This window comes from Equus caballus, chromosome 3 (assembly GCF_041296265.1).
Source record: "Equus caballus isolate H_3958 breed thoroughbred chromosome 3, TB-T2T, whole genome shotgun sequence".
NCBI classification, from domain to species: Eukaryota; Metazoa; Chordata; class Mammalia; order Perissodactyla; family Equidae; genus Equus; species Equus caballus.
Window position 1 is genome coordinate 56,369,751 of NC_091686.1, and position 18,023 is coordinate 56,387,773.

Genomic DNA, 18,023 nt, shown 5'->3' on the forward strand with positions numbered 1-18,023 from the left:
AGCACGTCCAAGCAGGTTCACGGGAAATGGAAAGTGGACTTGGGCAGGAAGGAATAACAAAAGCGGAATGTTAAAAATGGGGGAAAAAAGGAAAAACCCTGGATTAAATTATACATTTTAAAAGCTCACCAACACAAGTAATTTTCAAAAGAAATAATTTAGTGCATCAACTGAACTAGCAGTGGCCATCCTGAGGACGCCTTCTGTTTTAGCTCCATCCACCAACCTACCCCGAACTACCCCAAATAAATAATCACTCTAAACAGGAATAATGTACCTGCTACGTAAATATATCCTCAAGTAACATCCTTTGGCCCAGAGCTGCACCCCCTACTCCTTCCACTCAAATTCTTAACTCAAATTCTATCTTGTATAGATATTCTGGAGCCACCAGTGAGAACTAGCCATCGTGCTTTAGGAAGCAGAGTTGAATAGTTGCAACAGAGACTTTATGGTCCACAAGCCTTAAATATTTACTATCTGGCCTTTTATGGAAATATTTGCTGAGTCCTTCCTGACTGCACAAACTTGATATGCATTCCTTTATTGCCCCAGTATTTATTAGATAGCTACTATATATCAATTACTGTGCTCCTCCTTTCTACTTAAGAAGCTTTCAGACAAATGAAAGAGGTAGGTAATGAAAATGCCCACTGATAAGGGCTACGTTAGGGACAAAAGCAGGTTGCAACATGAACGTATACGGGAGGCGCTAACCCAGAATAGAGAGGAGGGAGGATTGTAGCCAGGAAAGACTTCCTGACGAAAACAGTATCTAAGTTGATATTGGATGGTAGGTAGGAGTCAGCCAGGCAAAGAGGGAGAAGGCGCAGTAATTACAATGGCCCAGAGAGAAACTAGGGAAATTCAAACATTTCAGAGATGAGAGTGAAAAAAGGGCAGCAAAGGTTTAGAGATACCTATGTCAGATTGACAGCAAGGGTAACGGATGGAAGAAGTGTCATAAACTAAATAGCATAAGATGGGCCACTGAGTCAATACCAGAAAGCACAGCCACCCAGGGTGCCCTGCAGCAGAAGACAGGAAGTGATCCTGTTAGGAGAGGCTGAAGCCCCGCAGCACAGGTTGGTTGTGGAGGAGGCTGATGAGAGAGGAGTCCAGGGCTGGGAAGAAAGGTAACGGTGAGCCAGTGGTTCTGACCTGGACAGGGAGGGGTGGTCTTGCTGGTGGCGCTCAGGCTCCTGAGGAGGAAGTGTTCTTAGACAGGCAGCTCTTCAGGGAACGCCCTCTGGCTGCAAGCTCTGCCTCCATGGCAAAGGAAGATATAATTGTCCTCTCCATTATTTTTCCAAATCCCTCTGCAGGCTGTATCTGAAATTCTTTTGGTGGTTATAAAGCCTTTTATTCTAGGACTAGAGATAAAGACTTAAAATGCAAATGTTGATTGAGGTTAAAACATTGCAATTTATTCGGACCAAAGTATAATCAGAAAATGAGCCAACAGATATCAAATCATTTCCAGTTTTAATTTACGGGACTTTACGGAAGGGAAGGAGTCGCTAACAAAAGATCTTTACTTACAAGGGCCAGTCCTGTTTATTCTCCAAGGGAGCTGGGGAGGAATGAATAAAAGCTAAGATACTCCGTCAGATTTAGGAAACGTGTGTTCTTTTCTTTTAGTTGAGGGTGTAGGGACGGAAAAAGTTCTCCTTGAGCCTCCTAGGGTCTCTGGCTAGGTCTGAAAATTAAACCGACAAAGACAGATTAACAGGATCAAAGCATACAAATTTTATTGGATTTTCCCATGTACGTGAGAGCCTTCCCAAGAGAACGAAGACCCAAAGAAGAAACCAGAGCAGGAAGCTTTTATACCTTTTAGAGGAAGAAACAATAAATTTGTGAAGAATTGACATGACACAGCAGTCTGGGCTAGGGGTAGTAAATGGTGAGGAAACTAGGAAGATAAGGATTAGTTAAAATTTGTTTATATAGACTTCTCAGCCCTAAATTCCATCTCTGGTGATAAGAATGTCTTCTTTTCTCCTGGCATAGACAGGGGACCTGTCACAGCGGAGTTTCATGACGTGTTTCAGAGAAGAAGGGGGGCAGGCAGGAAAAGGTGGGAGGGGTCCGAGTGACCCTCGTGCAGCTGCATTTTCTCGAATTCCTTCAGTTTAAGATATTCAGCATGCCACATGCCACAACTAGAAGGACCCACAACTAAAAATACACAACTATGTACCAGAGGGCTTTGGGAGAAAAAGGAAAAATAAAATCTTTAAAAAAAAAGACATTCAACATGCCAAGGTGCTTATATTTTGGGATAGTGTGCCCTGAACCACATCAAGGTATATCTTGTTTTGTAAGATGTATATTTTTGAAAATAATTATTTGAGAGTATTGTTGTGGATATACCACTTTTTTTAGGGAAGGATTCCCCGCCCCCCCCCCCCCCCCCCCCCCCCCCCCCCGCCTTTGCCATCCTATGCAGACCTTTTCATTCCCATTTTCTGTTTGGTTCCTCTATCTCCTGCATTAGATCTTGTGTCTACAAGTGCAGGGGCTATTTGATTTTGTTCATTGTGTACTTCCCAGTTCCTAGCTCAGAGTCTGGCATACAGTAGGTGCTCAATAAATATTCTCGACTAAATAAATAACAGTATTGAAATGTTGTGTATATTTCTTTGATCCAGTTAGTAACTACAAGTTGCCTACTGTTTTGTACATGTCAATTAGCAGAAAAAAAAGAGTTCTGCTCTATAAGCATGTTTTTTAGGAGCGATCCAATTAAGAAGAAAATTTCAGACTATAAAAAAATTTCTATTAGGACATGGTCTTATTAAATATATATTGCATTACATCATGCTTCCGGACAAACTTTGCAATTTCTTTTTTCTTAATGCACACTTTAAAACTGGTCTGCCTCTATTTCTCCAAGGGCATTTGCATTAAATTGGCAAAATATAATGCTCTGAAAAGAAATATTTTAAAATATTAAAAATTATTTATTTCTATTTCTGCTATGTAAAAAAAGTGATTTTCTAGAAATGAAATAATTCAAATAGGCACTTTGGGGTTTTTACCTAAGATGCTAATTATTTTTTAAAAAGCTCTTTCTGGCAAAATCAATGCAAACCTATGTGTTAATACTCATAAATGTACCTAGGGTTGAATTTATTCTGAAATAGATTCCTCGGTTGTGAAAGCTTGAGATTGCTCTAACAAAAGACACATTTAAGAAAATATCCATTAAAAATTTTTCCTTTGCTCTCTCTTATTCTCCCTCCTCGTACATTCCATCGATTTTATTGAAAAATTGGTTTATTCTAACATCATTTTCTTTGCAATGGTTTTAGCACCAATGCTTAGGTCAATAAACTGCCTCCTTAGGTTTATGGGTATGTATTTATAAATACAAGCTGTTTTGTATATTCTTCATAGAGCATGTAGAGAAAGTAACAAAGGTATAAAAGCAGAAGGCTTTTTTTTTCTTTTAAGACATATAGGCCCCAAGACCACTCACAACGCGCAGGAGGGGGCTTGGATACAAAAGGAAACTAAATTTTGTACCGCCACGAAAGTGAAGAAATGGATAACTTCAGAGGCACTTACGCTGTATTCCACCTAAAAACGTGCTTTGAGGACGTCAGGCAGGAGAACGCTATCCAGCCCCGAGCAGACTCCCGCCGCCCACCAGGGAGCTGCGGAGTGGCGGCGGACACCCGGAGGAGGCGACCAAAAACCACACTTCCCAGAGTGCTGTGCGCAGGCCGGGCGCGCGCTGCTCGCCCAGCGCCCGGAGGCCGTCGCTCCCGGGAGGCCGAGGCGAGACGACGCCGGGGCTCGGCGGGGCCGCGCAGGGGCGCGCGCGTCCGTCGAGTGCTCGCGCGGGCTTGTGCGGCGCCGCTCGGGACTGCGGCCGCGGGGAGCGCGGCTGCAGCCTTCGCGAGTCCGGGAGGCGGCGAGCGGAGGGACGAGGCGAGCATCGAGGTAGCCGGCCGCGCGGCCCCCCATCCCCGCTCCCTTTGTGCGGCGCCTTTGGCTCGCGCCGAGCCCTCCCTCACCCCGGCCCCAAATGGTCCCGCCGCCCCGGCTCGCGGTCTGGCGCGGGGATCCTCCGGCCCGGCGCGCAGTAAGCACAACTCCACAGCTCGGAGGGCTGGGCCCGTCCTCCCGCTGCACGGCTTCTGTCGCCCCCGTCGGCGGGAGGAGGGGTCGTCGGGGCCCGCTCCTCGCCGTCTTTGGCGGCGCGGCCCCGGCAGGTGCTCCGCGGGTCGGGGACTGGGCAGGCGCGGCTGCTGGCGCGGTGCGTGGTCCGGAGGGCGCCCCCGGCCCTGCAGCGCGGGGACCGCGGCCCGCCCGGGGCTCAGGCGCGCGCGGCGCTGCCCGCTCGGGGGCTCGGTGCCTGCTCGGGACCTGCCCGTCGCGGGGGTTACTCGCCCCCGGGACTGGCCCGCCGGCACGAGTCCGTCCGCGGAGCGCGCTGCCCGCGCCAGGCGTACCCTCGGGGCGGGGGAGACGCCCGCCTGCAGCCCCTTCCAGAGCGCGCCGCCGTCGGTGGAGGGGACTGCCTGCCGCAGGTGCCCCTCTTTCCTCCTGCCGCTCAGTCCTGGGCTGAGGTCGCCTGCTGGGGTCTTCAGCGGGGGCCGTTGGTCTACACAGGGGACTTTTTCTAGCTCGTCCTTTACGGGATTTGCACAGTCCTAGCGTTTGCGTTTGAAAAGCTTTTTATGTTTTCCCGCTTGGCATTGTTTAATCAGATGACTTTTCGTGGAAAACTGCACTTTTATTAGTATTCCTTTTACTCTGTTTTCATAGCATAGCTGTGTTGGGCCCTTTGCCCTATGCTAATGTTACCACCTTGCGAGGATTCTTGGGCAAAAGGTTCTCGAAAGAACCTGCGTTGATACAAGTATTTTGTCTGCTGGTTGCACTTTTTCTTCCTTTGCGTTGTTTTTCTCCTGTGTGAGTCGATCGCGGTTCGACTCTGGGTGTTCTTCCCCCTCCCTCTAGGAGGAAACCCGGGCGTCTTGACCCTGCCGGGGGGTAGACTTGGTGAGCAGGGACCTCTGTTTGGCGGAGGCTTTTTTCATTGGCTGCTGCTTTTCCTCCTCCTTCCCACCGGCACCCCCTTTAGTCTGTCAGTCAACCCGTGACCTTCTTCAAACTTTTTAGTCAGTCTCTATCTTGCCTTTAAGATACCAAATAGTGTGAACATGAGTATAAAAGTAAATCGCAGGGTATGGTACTCAACGATTGCATTTAGCTTCATCATGTTAGCATTTAAGGCTGCCAGTTCTTTTTAGCGTTCGATAAGATTACTATTATTGTTTTTAATATAACATATTCTGTAATAATTGTACGTTCTGTATCCTGGCAGGAAATTTAGTTCACAATCAGTGAGGGTAATTTTTTTTTAACTTTTTGTTGAGATTGTGATAGTTTACAACCTTGTGAAATTTCAGTTGTACATTGTTTGTCGGTCGTGTTGTAGGTGGGCCACTTCACCCTTTGTGCCCATCCCCACGCCCCACCCTCCCTTTCCCCTGGTAACCATTGATCTGTTCTCTTTGTCTACCTGTTTAACTTCCACATATGAGTGGAGTCGTACAGAGAGTGTCTTTCTCTATCTGGCTTATTTCACTTAACATAATACTGAGGGTAATTTTTTAAAAACAATGTTTCCTCATTTGTTAGGAAGAAAGTGTGGTAGATAAATTTTGACCCGCCCCCCCATTTTTCAAAATTGAGTTTATATTTAGATCAGTTTTAGGTTCATGGCAATATGGAGTGGAAGGTACAGCGATTTCTCACATACGCTGCTTGCTCTGCCCCGCATGTGCTGTCTCCCGCAGGATCAAAATCCCCACGCAGGAATGGTACATTTGTTACAGTCGACATTGATCCATCCTTGCCACCCACAGTCCAGAGTTTATGGATCACTCTCGGTGTTGTATATTCTATGGGTTTAGACAAATAACCCCTGTTTAAAAAATCAAGAACTTTAAAGAGTTGTAGAGAACTGAAATGGGTATTACCATTTTAAAAAGATTAAAGGGAATATTTTGAACATCCTAAAAGATAATTTTTTCCCCATAGGGCAAGAGTTCTTTATTCACATGAAGAGTATTAATTTTCCATTACCTTCTGTCACAGTCGTCTTCTCAGTAGGGTCTCAGTATTTCTCCTAAAAATTAATTTTAAATAGCTTTTGTGTTTTGAGAAAAATTGGATTTTTAAACTTCGGTTTCTTATATTTGAATATTCCAATAATCATTTGTTTTTTTATGTTAAGAATTAAAGAAGGGCCGGCCTGTGGCCAAGTGGTTAAGATCACGTGCTTGGCTTCCCCAGTCCAGGGTTTGCCGGTTTGGATCCTGAGTGGGGACCTAGCACCGCCCATCAAGCCATGCTATGGCCGCGACCCACATAGAAGAGCTAGAACGACTTACAACCAGGATATACAACTATGCACTGGGGCTTTGGGGAGAAAAGACAAAAAAAAAAGAAAGAGATGAGAGAGAAGAAATGCTTCATAGAATAACAAAACATATTTCTCAGTCCTAAAACTCATTAGCTTGACCATTTCTTCACTTTTCTGAAAAACGTGTTTTATGTTAACCAGTGAAGCAAGAGGAAATCGAGCATTTTTAAATGTCTTAATTTTTCTTTACTGATGTCAAGATGTATCTACAATAAAAGTGACCCATCAGGCTTTTTTTTTTTTTTGTAATCTTTTTTTTCTGTCTGCTGGGCTTTTGTGGAAGCATCAGGATATTATAATTTACTGAGCTCAGCTCCAGAACTAGACAACCCTGGATTAGAATCCCAGCTCTCGACATGTTGGCTCTGTGACAGTGGCAAGTTATTTTCTGAACTCTATTTCCTTAGCTGTAAAAAGAGGATACAAATTTTAATTGTTATAATATATGAAATCGTTTTGTAAACTATAATGCACTATAATATTCATTGATATCACTAGTCACGTGCTGTATTTTAAAATGCTGCCAGTGTAATTTATTTTCTGGTGAATACTGCTTATGTAAATACTATCAATTGCTTGTTTTAAAGAGTTTCCTGTACAAGAGGGTTCATTGTCTGATTATGAATAATTTAGTCGGTTCTTGTGAGTCAGAGGTAAAATTACAGAAGAGGGTCAAAGGGACTTTTGGAAAATTTCTACTTCATCTCCCTGGTTCTTAACTTGGATCTGTGGCGGTGCCCACAAATGGCCTGCCAGGAGTCTGTGAACTCTTGTGTCTATCTGTACTTTTCTGGGGAGAAGACCCACAGCTTTCAACAGATGTTCAAAAGTGGTACATGACCACCTTTCCCCCGAAGGTTCTAAGAACCATTAGCTTCAGTTGTCTAGGCAGGTTTCTTTACTAGATATTTTGCAGATTATTTTTAAAATTAGTTTTTTTTACAAAAGACTGTGAGTACCTGGTTTTCTTTCAGCCAGAACTAGAGGTTGATATTTATGGTATAAAATGTTCATACGAATAACAGTCCTGCTTCTCATATCTGGAGATGACACTGCTGATTGGTCCATTATCCTTAGGCAGATACTGTCCCCCCCCCACCCCCCCCCACCTTGGTGGGCAATAGGATGCATGGCAAAGAATGGCCCCTAATGCAATCCAGCATGCTAGAATATTATTTTGAAATGCTGAAATGTAGTTTGATTTGTTTATTCTAAAATTCGGATGTATTTTTTGTTTTCTCAACAAAACACCAAATGCTAAAGAAAATTAAGTATTTTATCTCCCAAACTAGATGATGATGTTTACATAGTATATTTGTTGTTGTGTAATATTTCTTCTTGTATAGCGCAGAGTGTAAAGTTATGTTAAATCTTAATTGATGATCATTTTGACTTTCAGTGTTGCTGGTTTGGAAGGAACATGGAATTTACAATCAATTTATGTAGATTCGATTATAATTTGTAATTTTAATTTATAACATTGAAAATTAATCTTATTTGCATTTTGGGAATTTCAGGATTAAGTTAGAGTTCTAGGTTTGAGTTCATTCTTGTAACAGAGTTTGGAAGCAAGCTGTATTTTCCTTGTTAGTGCTAGGTTGCTGGGCTATAAGGCTTTACAGTGTGAAGCCAGCTTCTGTTTCTGGGTCAGTTACCAGCAGCAGCCACAAGGTCTGAAAGGTGTGAGGTGGATCAGTGATGCTGTACCACCTTCTGAATGAATCTGTCCAGCAGAGTAATGTCTTTTTGTCTTATTCTTTGAGAATTTTTTTTCTTTTTCCCTTTGATTTTGGTATTTTCGTTTGAAGTCTGAATGCTTTTCAAAGTTCAAGGTTCTAAATCAATACTTGAGGATTTGTGGAATAAAGTAACGGAACTGTGTTTGGCTCCCTAGATTTTCTGTTTATAAAAATAGATTTCAAAGATCAATAAAGATGAATGCCAGCATTTGCATAGTACTTTGCGTGTGAAAGATAAGTCACTGTGCTGCATCTTTAGTTATTTTAATGCAGAGGATTCCTTTTTTAGTTTAATAATGAAAGTTTGAGTTAATTGGATATGGAAAACAGGAATCATTTCAGCAAAAATTTTTCCTGTGGGAACACTATCATTTTAAGAAGATTAGTGATTTAATGTGTATTCTCTTACTCTTGAGCTTTAAAAAAAGTCAAAAACATTTTCTGTATGGGGAGGATATTAATACCCGTATTTTAGTTCTCATAGAGTAATTTATACATACCGTACAAAGATATAGTTACACTCCCATATGAAGATATAGTTAATGCCATCTTTGGCCAAGTGTTAGGAGTTTTGGCTTTGTAGTCAGGCAAGCCTATGTTGGGTCCTGGCTGTTGCCACTTAATAGCGGTGTGACTTTGCTTAGGTTTCTCAACTTCGCTGAGCCTCATTATCCACATCTGTAAATATAAGAATGCTACCTTTTTAGGTTGTCCTGAGGATTTAAATGAATAAATGTGAAGTATCTAACTCAAATAATAATAGCAGTTACTTAACATAGCTTATATGCCAGACAATTTTATTAATTTATTTAATCCTTATAACAATCCTGTGAAGTTGGTACAGTTATTTTCCTCATTTTTACAGATGAAGAAACTGAGGCTAATGAAAGGTTATATAACTTATGCAAGCTCGTACAGCTAATAAGTACATAACACTCGACAAATGCTGACTGTTGTCATAAAAAAAAAAAAAAGGAAGACATAGGGTAATATAGCCAGTCCTCATCTTCTGCTATAGTGAAAAATGCATCCAAATGTGGATCATTATAAAGCATATTTTATTTCTTTACTGGAAAAGCATTGATTGGAAGATTGTGTTCCTGACCAAGGACTCAGGATCACGTAATTTATGAAAGTAGTAATGTCCATTAATTGCGTGCTTGCTGTGTACTAGTTACAGAGCTAAGTAATTTACATATATTACTTCTTTTAACCTCACAACAAGCTTACAGGAAATCTGAGGCTCAGAGTGATTTTAAGTGACTTGCCCAAGGCTACACAGCTAATAGGGAATCCTAAAATTGTCTGGCTCTAAAGTCTGCTGTTAACCACTGGTTTATGTGCCTAGTGTTAGATATGGCTAACAGATTTCTCTAAAAAGCGAGGCAGCAGCTTAAGTAATTTTACGTAGAAAAGTACTTTCCTGGTTTAGAACTAGAAGTACACAAGTGATTACCTGCAACTAGGATCTTGCGTAGGCCAAACTCAGCTTGCTGCCAGCTTTGTGAATAAAGTGTTATTGGAACACAACCACACTCGTTCTTTTATGTATTGTCTTTGGCTGCTTTTGTACTACAGTGGCATGGTTGAGTCGTCGTGACAGTCTGGATGGCCCACAAACATAAACTGTCTGCTCTGTGGCCCTTTACAGAAAAAGATTGCTGACCTCTGACTAGGCCAACCCTTTTATAAATGAAGAAACTGAGACTTGGAGATTTAGGTAGTGTGGGGACCTGGAATTGGCCACCCCAAGATATGTCTCTTTGGCATCAGGATTATTTGAGGCTGATTGCTTTTGATAAACTGGGACAGGGAAGAAGGCTCTGAGGAATGGAATTTGCCCTTCCTTAGGACACATTTACATTTGTAAGATAAATCTCTATCTGTAAAAGGTGCCTCCCTCTCTGTACCAGGAAGAAGAAAGAAGAAGACCTTCTCTCTAGAAACTCTTAATCAATACCAAAGGCAAGGACTTAAAACTGCATTTTATTGTGCTTGTCTGGTAACCTCCTGTAGCTGACTTCCCTCCTCCTCTCAACGTTGGCATTCCTTAAGGATTAAGCATCTTTCCTTAGGCTAGGAACTGATTGCTGCGCTCACCTGTGACCGCCCAGCTCCAGACAATTCACTTGCCTCCTGCTACGCCCACTGAGACAGCAGACCACTACCTGCTGTGTCCATCAAGCACTGTGCCGACAGGGCAATCTTGTGACTATTGTGGGAGGGACATGTCAATCGCATGTGAAACACCCTGTTTGGGGGTATATAACCACTATGTGCACCCCACTTCTTCGGTGCCCTTTCTTCCTTTGGGAAGAAAGGCCCCGGGCCATGGTTCCTCATAAAGCTTTGTTTAATTTTCTCTTGCTATTCTGTCTTATGTGAATTTAATTCGTTCTCCGGCCAGACGAACCCCCATTTGGGGAGAGGAAATGTCCTCCTCCCCTACAGTAACTTTCCAGTAATGCAGTGAGTTAAAATCCGATTTTCTTGATACCAGGCTCACTGTTATTCTGCCTCACCATGCTCTCTATTTTTAAGTCCTGTAAAATCAGTGTGTACCATATAATCATTATATGAGGGACTTTAAAGTATTATAAAATGTTTACAGCATATAAGAATATTTAACCTAGTTAAAACAGCCATGCTAGCTATCATGACAGTAAATGTTTAGTCATTTCTCTTTCCTTCTTAGAATTTGAAGCACTTTGGGAATATGCTTTATATAACCCATGTCTTAAAGTTCTGTGGCCCACTTTCAACTTATGTTTCCTTATTTTCCTCTACAAATTTCTCTGTAATAAATAGAGGCTTTTGGAATCATTTCATTAATTGACTGCAAAACAGCAGTTGCAGTTGGCACCGATCTTGCAGTTGGAAACCTGCCACATGCACCTTTTTACAAAATAGAGACCATACTGTTTGCGTCTGATTTTTTCTACTTACTGGTAGATTATCCATGGAAGTTTTTAAGCATTGAGGTGATAATAATAGCTGTGAGATGATGGGGCCTGTGACTAAAGTGGTGTGTGTGGCAGGAGAAGCAAGGCCAACAGCATGAGAGAAATTTAGGAAGTAACATGTGAAATTTGGTTATAGTTGAATAGAGTGGAACGGGAACTTGGAGTACCTGCGAGCTACCACATTCAGTGGGGAGCCTTCTTGATCCCCCAGGCTAGTTTAGGTTCTCCCGTAATATCTAGCATCTCTCTCCTGTTGCCTTTACCACATTCTTATTATCTGTTTATGTCTCATCTAGATGATTCAGGCTCCTTGATGGTAGGAATTATGTCATGTCTTATTCATCTTTTTGGGGGGACTTATTCTAGATAAGTGGAAAAAATTAGATTACCCTTGTGCACACATTCTTTTTAAAAGGAAAATGCAAGAGAGAGATTGGTTAAGGTGTTCCTAAATTTCTTCACGTTGAGGGTGAAGCAGCTTTTATCTTCGTCATTCGTTTTTCCGTGCAGTGTGATTTCCCGGTTCATCTGTAGGATCGCTGATGCAGCGTTTCTTAAGTGTGCTGTATCATCTTCTGCGGGATTTTTTCTTAAGCCACCAACACCACGTTCAAATATTGATGCAGGTGTTTACTTGCTTGGTGTGTGATACACATTCCTTTTGCTTGTATCTTAGTAGCAAAACATAACATGGCCTCTTCTGTTGTGGATGTCTGCCTTTCTTGAGTCCCCAAGTGGTGCTTCTCAGACTGTCTGTGCTCACAGACTAATCTGTGAACCAGTATTTTCGTAAAAGACAATAAAAATGATTTACTAGGAAAATGAAATGAAAAAAAAGGACACACAAAATACAACCCTCTATTTTTTGTTAGATTCAACAAACATAAAATTACTCTGTCAAATATAACTTTGCTATAAGAGTTTCTAAACACTCCATTTTTGTACTTACCTCATTGCAGAGCTGTGAAAAAATTTTGTGGACCAGACCCAGTTTGAATAGCACTTCTATAAAGCACTTGGTTGTTGCTTTTCATATTTGACTTTCAGTTTCCAGAATCTGCAATATAACATGTGATGACTGACTGACCGGTTGATTAAATTAAGATAAGGCAACTGGTGTTTCACCTTAACACTGATGATATTTCTAATTTTTATTGAAATTTCTTGAAATGTGGTTATAAAACCATATGCTTAGTATATATCCTTAGTATATGCATGAATGTTGGCTTATGTACTTACCTTATAAACATAAAAGGAAGTTCCCAAACTCCTTGAAGACTAATTCTTGTTTAGCCATGGTTCACCAGAACCAGTTTTAAACCTGCTTACTCAATAAATGACAGTTCTTTAGAATTGGTTTTAAGGCATTCTAATTAATCAGCAACTTGCCTTGAATAGGCAATAGGATTTTGCAAGCCCACTAGTCAATGGCAGCCCTTCCACTAACCGTGCTCCCAAGACACTGAAAGTCCACCAAACCTTGAACTCCAGACTTCCTCCCGAATCCGATAAAAGATCAGTGTGCTCTGCTCAGAGGGACTGTGACTGACCCGCTCCCTGAAGTAAGAAAGAATTATTATTCAGTTTTTTGTTTTGTTTCACATATGAAGTAGGAAATATCTCAGTTTTCACACTTGGAAACAAATTACTGGTAAATTTATTTTTTGGTAGGCTTTATATTCAAATAATTATCCTTTGTTATCTTAAGTACAACCCTGTGACTTCTGTGACATTGTCAAATAAACATAATTAGTAACAGAGGCCCCTCCTAAGAGATTTCATGCATATCGTTCACATATGTAGGTGAAATTCAAGTCCTTATTTTTTAATACTTTGTACTAGCCTTTCAGATGATGATGAGCGTAATAGATTAAGTGCTCCGGTTCAGACAAGGAAATGATTATGGTCGTGAAGCGATAAAATGCCTTCTTAATAAAACAGACCCCCAAGTGGACACATCTTAGAGAGTATTCCCCGTGCAGTGAAAATGTTGTTTATAGACCCTGGAAATGACATTAATATTTAACAAGCAGACTTTGTTAACAATTGTATCTAATACTTGCTAATGCTAAGAAAAACCTTTTTGTTTAAGTCACAGTAGTAAATCATTGGAAGTCGTGTGTACCTTGACTGAGTAGGAACTATTGAAGCTGTAATCCAGTTTGTCAAAGCATCAGATTCTTCTTTAACTATTGTCCCAATATATTTTCTTTTGGACTATTTGAAATTTTAAAATTTAAAATCTCTATTATTTGTTTTTGTAAATAATAAGGAAATGATGAGTACAGCTTCATTTTTTTCTGACTTAAAAGTAAAAAAAGAGACTTCAAGAAACATACACCTTTGAAATAAAATTATTCAAAAATTGAAATTATGTTAAAATATTTACATGTGATTGTGATTAAAATAACATATCCAGAATGCAGTGTTATTTTAATTAAAATAATTTAAGTATATGTTGCTTTGTATAATAGTAGAAAAATAATCTCTAGTGTTCATAAAATATCTGTTCATTTGTTCTCAAAACATTTTTAGTTCGTCTATTTACTCTGTGTTGTGCTCAACCTGGGAGTGATAGGAGTGAGGAGCAGGTGCCTAAATATTGGGGGCTTGTGTGGTAAATATGCAGTTATTCCAGGTGTTGTAAATTTGACTAAATTTTAAGTTGAGGATGGTGTAATCCACCTTATGATAAGTGCAGTGGAAAAGATGTGATCAAATTGTATGGAAGCACAGAGGATGTGCACTCAGTCCAGGCTGTGAATAAGGGAGATTTTCAGGGACGACCCTTTGGAGCAAATGAACCTGAGCTGAGTCTTAAAAGATGAGTAAGGGGCTGGCCCCGTGGCCGAGTGGTTATGTTCACGCGCTCCGCTGCAGGCGGCCCAGTGCTTCGTTGGTTCGAATCCTGGGCGCGGACGTGGCGCCGCTCATCAAGCCACGCTGAGGCAGCGTCCCACATGCCACAACTAGAAGGACCCACAACGAAGAATATACAACTATGTACCAGGGGGCTTTGGGGAGAAAAAGGAAAAATAAAATCTTTAAAAAAAAAATGTAGTATTTTGTATCATCGAAAATCTTCATCTAACTAAATCGTAAAGAGTATAAACTAAAGTGATTGTAAAGAAGAATGAGTCTGATAGCACTGTTGCTGCCTGTAGTGGGGACTGCAGCAGTAACTGTAGAGCAGTGGTGTTTTTAGAGGTGCTTTCAGTCACAGTGCCATTGGGAGTTCCTCTCTCGACTTACTACTCTTCTCATTAATCTGTAGCATTAAAGCCACTCTGCTGGCAAAGGCCTTAGTTATGAGAATAATCCAGTATAACATGAGTTCATACAGTATTCTGTATACTAGTATTGCATATTGATAGTGTATGCTGAAATGTGATATAGATTATAAGCACAAAGAAGTTTGAAAAAAGAATAAAGTAAACTGACAACATAGTAGTAAAAGTATATGCTGTTGCTCTAAGTCCTGTTTTCTGTAATTCTTTGTAAGTTGTGTTTACATGTAAAAATACGTTAGTTTTGTTATATCTTCTCTGCCCTGAACCAGAAAAACCTATTTGCTTCTGTGTGATATACTTTTTTCTTCAGAACTTCCCATTTTGTTGATTGACATGATTTTACTGGCTCTTAGAGGAGCAAAAGAATGGTCTCAATTTCCTGTTTGCTTCAGTGTCATAACATACCAGAGTGTGATAGAAACAGACTTCCATAGACCATTTTTCTTTTTTTTTCTAGTGTTTTTAATCTCTTAATATATTTGGGGAAGGAGTATCATATTTTTTTCTCCCTAAGAGTCAGAAGCTTAGATACGTTTTTTAAAAATTCTGGGTTAGAGTTTAGGCTGAGTTATGCTTTCACTTGGTATTAGTATATAGTCTGTATAAGTCCCAAAGGGTGCCAACTTCCTTAGAGTGAAATGTCTTAGGGTAAATATTCTTTTCCTGCTTCTGTTTTCTGTTCTATTATATATAGTAGATTTGGGGTGGCGGGGAGATTAGCCCTGAGCTAACATCAGCTGTCAATCATCCTCTTTTTTTTTTTTTTTTTTTTGCTGAGGAAGACTGGCCCTGAGCAACATCTGTGCCCATCTTCCATATGTGGGATGCCTGCTGCAGCATGGCTTGACAGGTGGTACATAGGTCCATACCCAGGATCTGAACTGGCAAACCCCGGGCCACCAAAGCAGAATGTGTGAACTTAACTGCTGTGTCGCCGGGCCGGCCCCTAGATTTTTTTTAAAAAGTTGAGGACACTGCATTCTTTAAATAGACTGTTTTAAGAGAATTTGGTATAGAAAGTTTTTGAGCTGTTGTGTCTTGCCCAAATCTGGTGACAAGTATAAAAATGAATATTTATTAATATCCTTTTCATAGAGCAATCCTCTGACAAAAGAAATAGTTTGTCACAACAATAATAAATAGTCTTTTACCAGACAGAAGCTAGAGTAGATTGATATAAGGGAAAAAGGTATGTGATAGTTTTTTATTTTATGTATTTAAACCTAGTAAAGTTTAAAAATAAGGTGTTTTAAAACTTATTAAAAGATATTTATTTAAACTTATTTAAAGATATTTAAAAATAAGTTATCACTAGATGCCTGCCGTTATAACCGTTATAATACTCAGCCAGCCCGGTGGCATAGTGGTTAAGTTCGTGCACTCTGCTTTGGCAGCCTGGGGTTCACGGGTTCAGATCCCAGGCATAGACCTACACACCGCTCATCAAACCATGCTGTGGTGGCACACCACATACAAAATAGAGGAAGATTGGCACAAGTGTTAGCTCAGGGCCAATCTTCCTCACAAACAAAAAATATGTGACCTTTCTTCCAACTTGTGGTCTTAAACTTCTGTTTTAGAAAATCCAAAAGTAAAATACAGAAGAAATCAATACAATAGAGGTTATATTAAGAGTAACATACAAAGCTATAATTAAGATGAATTAAAGAGAGCCAAAACATTAAAATTGTAAAACTTGCTTGTTACTTGTTCGAACCAGTCCTACACTAGGAATTAGATAATATATATTTATTATCAAGTAGATTATGTTGCTCTAACATGTTCTTTTCATCGGTGCACTGTTAAACTAATCAAAAATTCTACACATGTATGTTCCCTTACAATAACGGCACACACTACCAGTACCTGCAAAGCTGTCACTCTCAAATGACTTTAGTGAATAAAAGGAAATAAAAAGCAGAGAAGTAACATATTAAGGAGAAATAATGGGAATTAGAAAATTCATGAAGTTCAGATCTTTTTTTTTTTTTTTTGAAAGATTGGCACCTGAGCTAACATCTGTTGCCAATCTGCTTTTGTTTTTTTCTTCTTCTCCGCAGAGCCACCCAGTACATAGTTGTGTATTCTAGGTGTAAGTCCTTCCGGTTATGCTATGTGGGACGCCACCTCAGCACAGCCTGATGAGCAGTACCATGTCTGCCCCAGGATCCGAACTGGTAAAACCCTGGGCTGCCGAAGCGGAGCATGTGAACTCAACCACTCAGCCACGCGGCCGTTCCCGTGGCTCAGTTCTTTTAATCAGCCAGCCAGCTTGCTAGCAACATGGGATGATTTCTGTTGAGGAAGGCCCTGTAGAGTGGGAATGTGGTCACCAGTGACCTCTGTCTTATCCAGGCTGCAGTAGGAACTTGCTTGTTCTTCATTTTTGCTTTAGCCGTGTTGTGATCCCCAGAGTTGAATTATATTTGCCCTTTCTGCAGTCGTTTCCCTAAGAAATCTGAACCTCCAGGCTTTTGTCCCAGATGAGAATACCTTGCTTTTGATTTTGCTTCTTCAGCTTTCTCTGGACTAGTAACTTTATCTTCCATTTCCTTTTGCTCCTCTGCAGAGGCTCCCTGAGGGCCTTCCGTGGACATACTGCTCCTTCTGCAGACGAGCTGCCAGGAAAAGATTTATTGACCTTTTATTAATATATAATATCCTTCTTTGTCTCGTGACATTTTTTAATTTACAGTCTAATTTTGTCAGATATTCATATAGCCATTTCTACTCTCTATTGGTTACTGTTTGCATGCTATATTTTTTTCCATTCTTTCCATTTCAACCTGTTTGTCTTTTGGATCTCAGTTGAGTCTCTTGTAGACAGCATATAGTTGGATCATGTATTTTTATTCATTCTGCCATCTCTCTCTTTTTTTTTTAAGATTTTATTTTTCCTTTTTCTCCCAAAGCCCCCCAGTACATAGTTGTGTATTTTTAGTTGTGGGTCCTTCTAACTGTGGCATGTGGGACGCCACCTCAGCGTGGCTTAATGAGTGGTGCCATGTCCGTGCCCAGGATTCGAACTGGCAAAACCCTGGGCCACCGAAGCAAAGTGCAAACTTAACCACTTGGACACGGGGCCGGCCCCCATCTCTGACTTTTGATTGGAGAGTTTAATCCATTTACATTTAAAGTAATTACTGATAAGGAAGGACTTACTTATGTCATTGTGCTATTTGTTTTCTGTATGCCTTTTAGCTTTATTGACCCTTATTTCCTGCAGTGTTGTCATCTTTTGTGATTAGTTGGTTTTTTTGTAGTGAAATGCTTAAATTCCTTTCTTATTTCCCTTTGTGTATATTTTCTTTGTGGCTATCATGGGGATTACATTTAATGTCCTACAGTTATAACATTCTAATCTTAACATCAATAACAGACAAAAACTCTGGTCCTTTATGGCGCCATCTCACTCCTTTCAGTGGTTCGTGTCACAGAATTACATCTTTATATATTATGTGCCCAAAAACATAAACTAAAAATTCCTTTAAATTATTATTTTAAATTTTTATTTTAAATTTTTATTTTTTACTTATTATTTTAAATTATTCCTTTAAATTATGTAGAAAACAAGATTTGGTGTTAC

The 18,023-nt window shown here is 40.4% G+C and overlaps 1 protein-coding gene, 1 long non-coding RNA gene and 1 pseudogene across 3 annotated transcripts in view; 1 reads left to right on the forward strand and 2 right to left on the reverse strand.

The window, feature by feature from the left end:
* LOC138923621 (uncharacterized) overlaps positions 1-3,705 on the reverse strand; it is a 43,656-nt gene extending 39,951 nt beyond the window's left edge. The window contains exon 1 of the long non-coding RNA XR_011437501.1: positions 3,574-3,705. This is a non-coding gene — a long non-coding RNA (uncharacterized lncRNA). The remainder of the gene's footprint in view (positions 1-3,573) is intronic.
* The window catches only part of KLHL8 (kelch like family member 8), a 48,068-nt gene continuing 33,455 nt past the window's right edge, over positions 3,411-18,023 (forward strand). For both annotated transcript variants that reach the window (XM_070263451.1, XM_023637760.2), the window contains exon 1: positions 3,411-3,951. The gene's annotated coding sequence lies outside the window, so the exon portion shown is untranslated. The remainder of the gene's footprint in view (positions 3,952-18,023) is intronic.
* Positions 16,697-17,155, reverse strand: LOC100052715 (cAMP-regulated phosphoprotein 19 pseudogene; annotated as a pseudogene).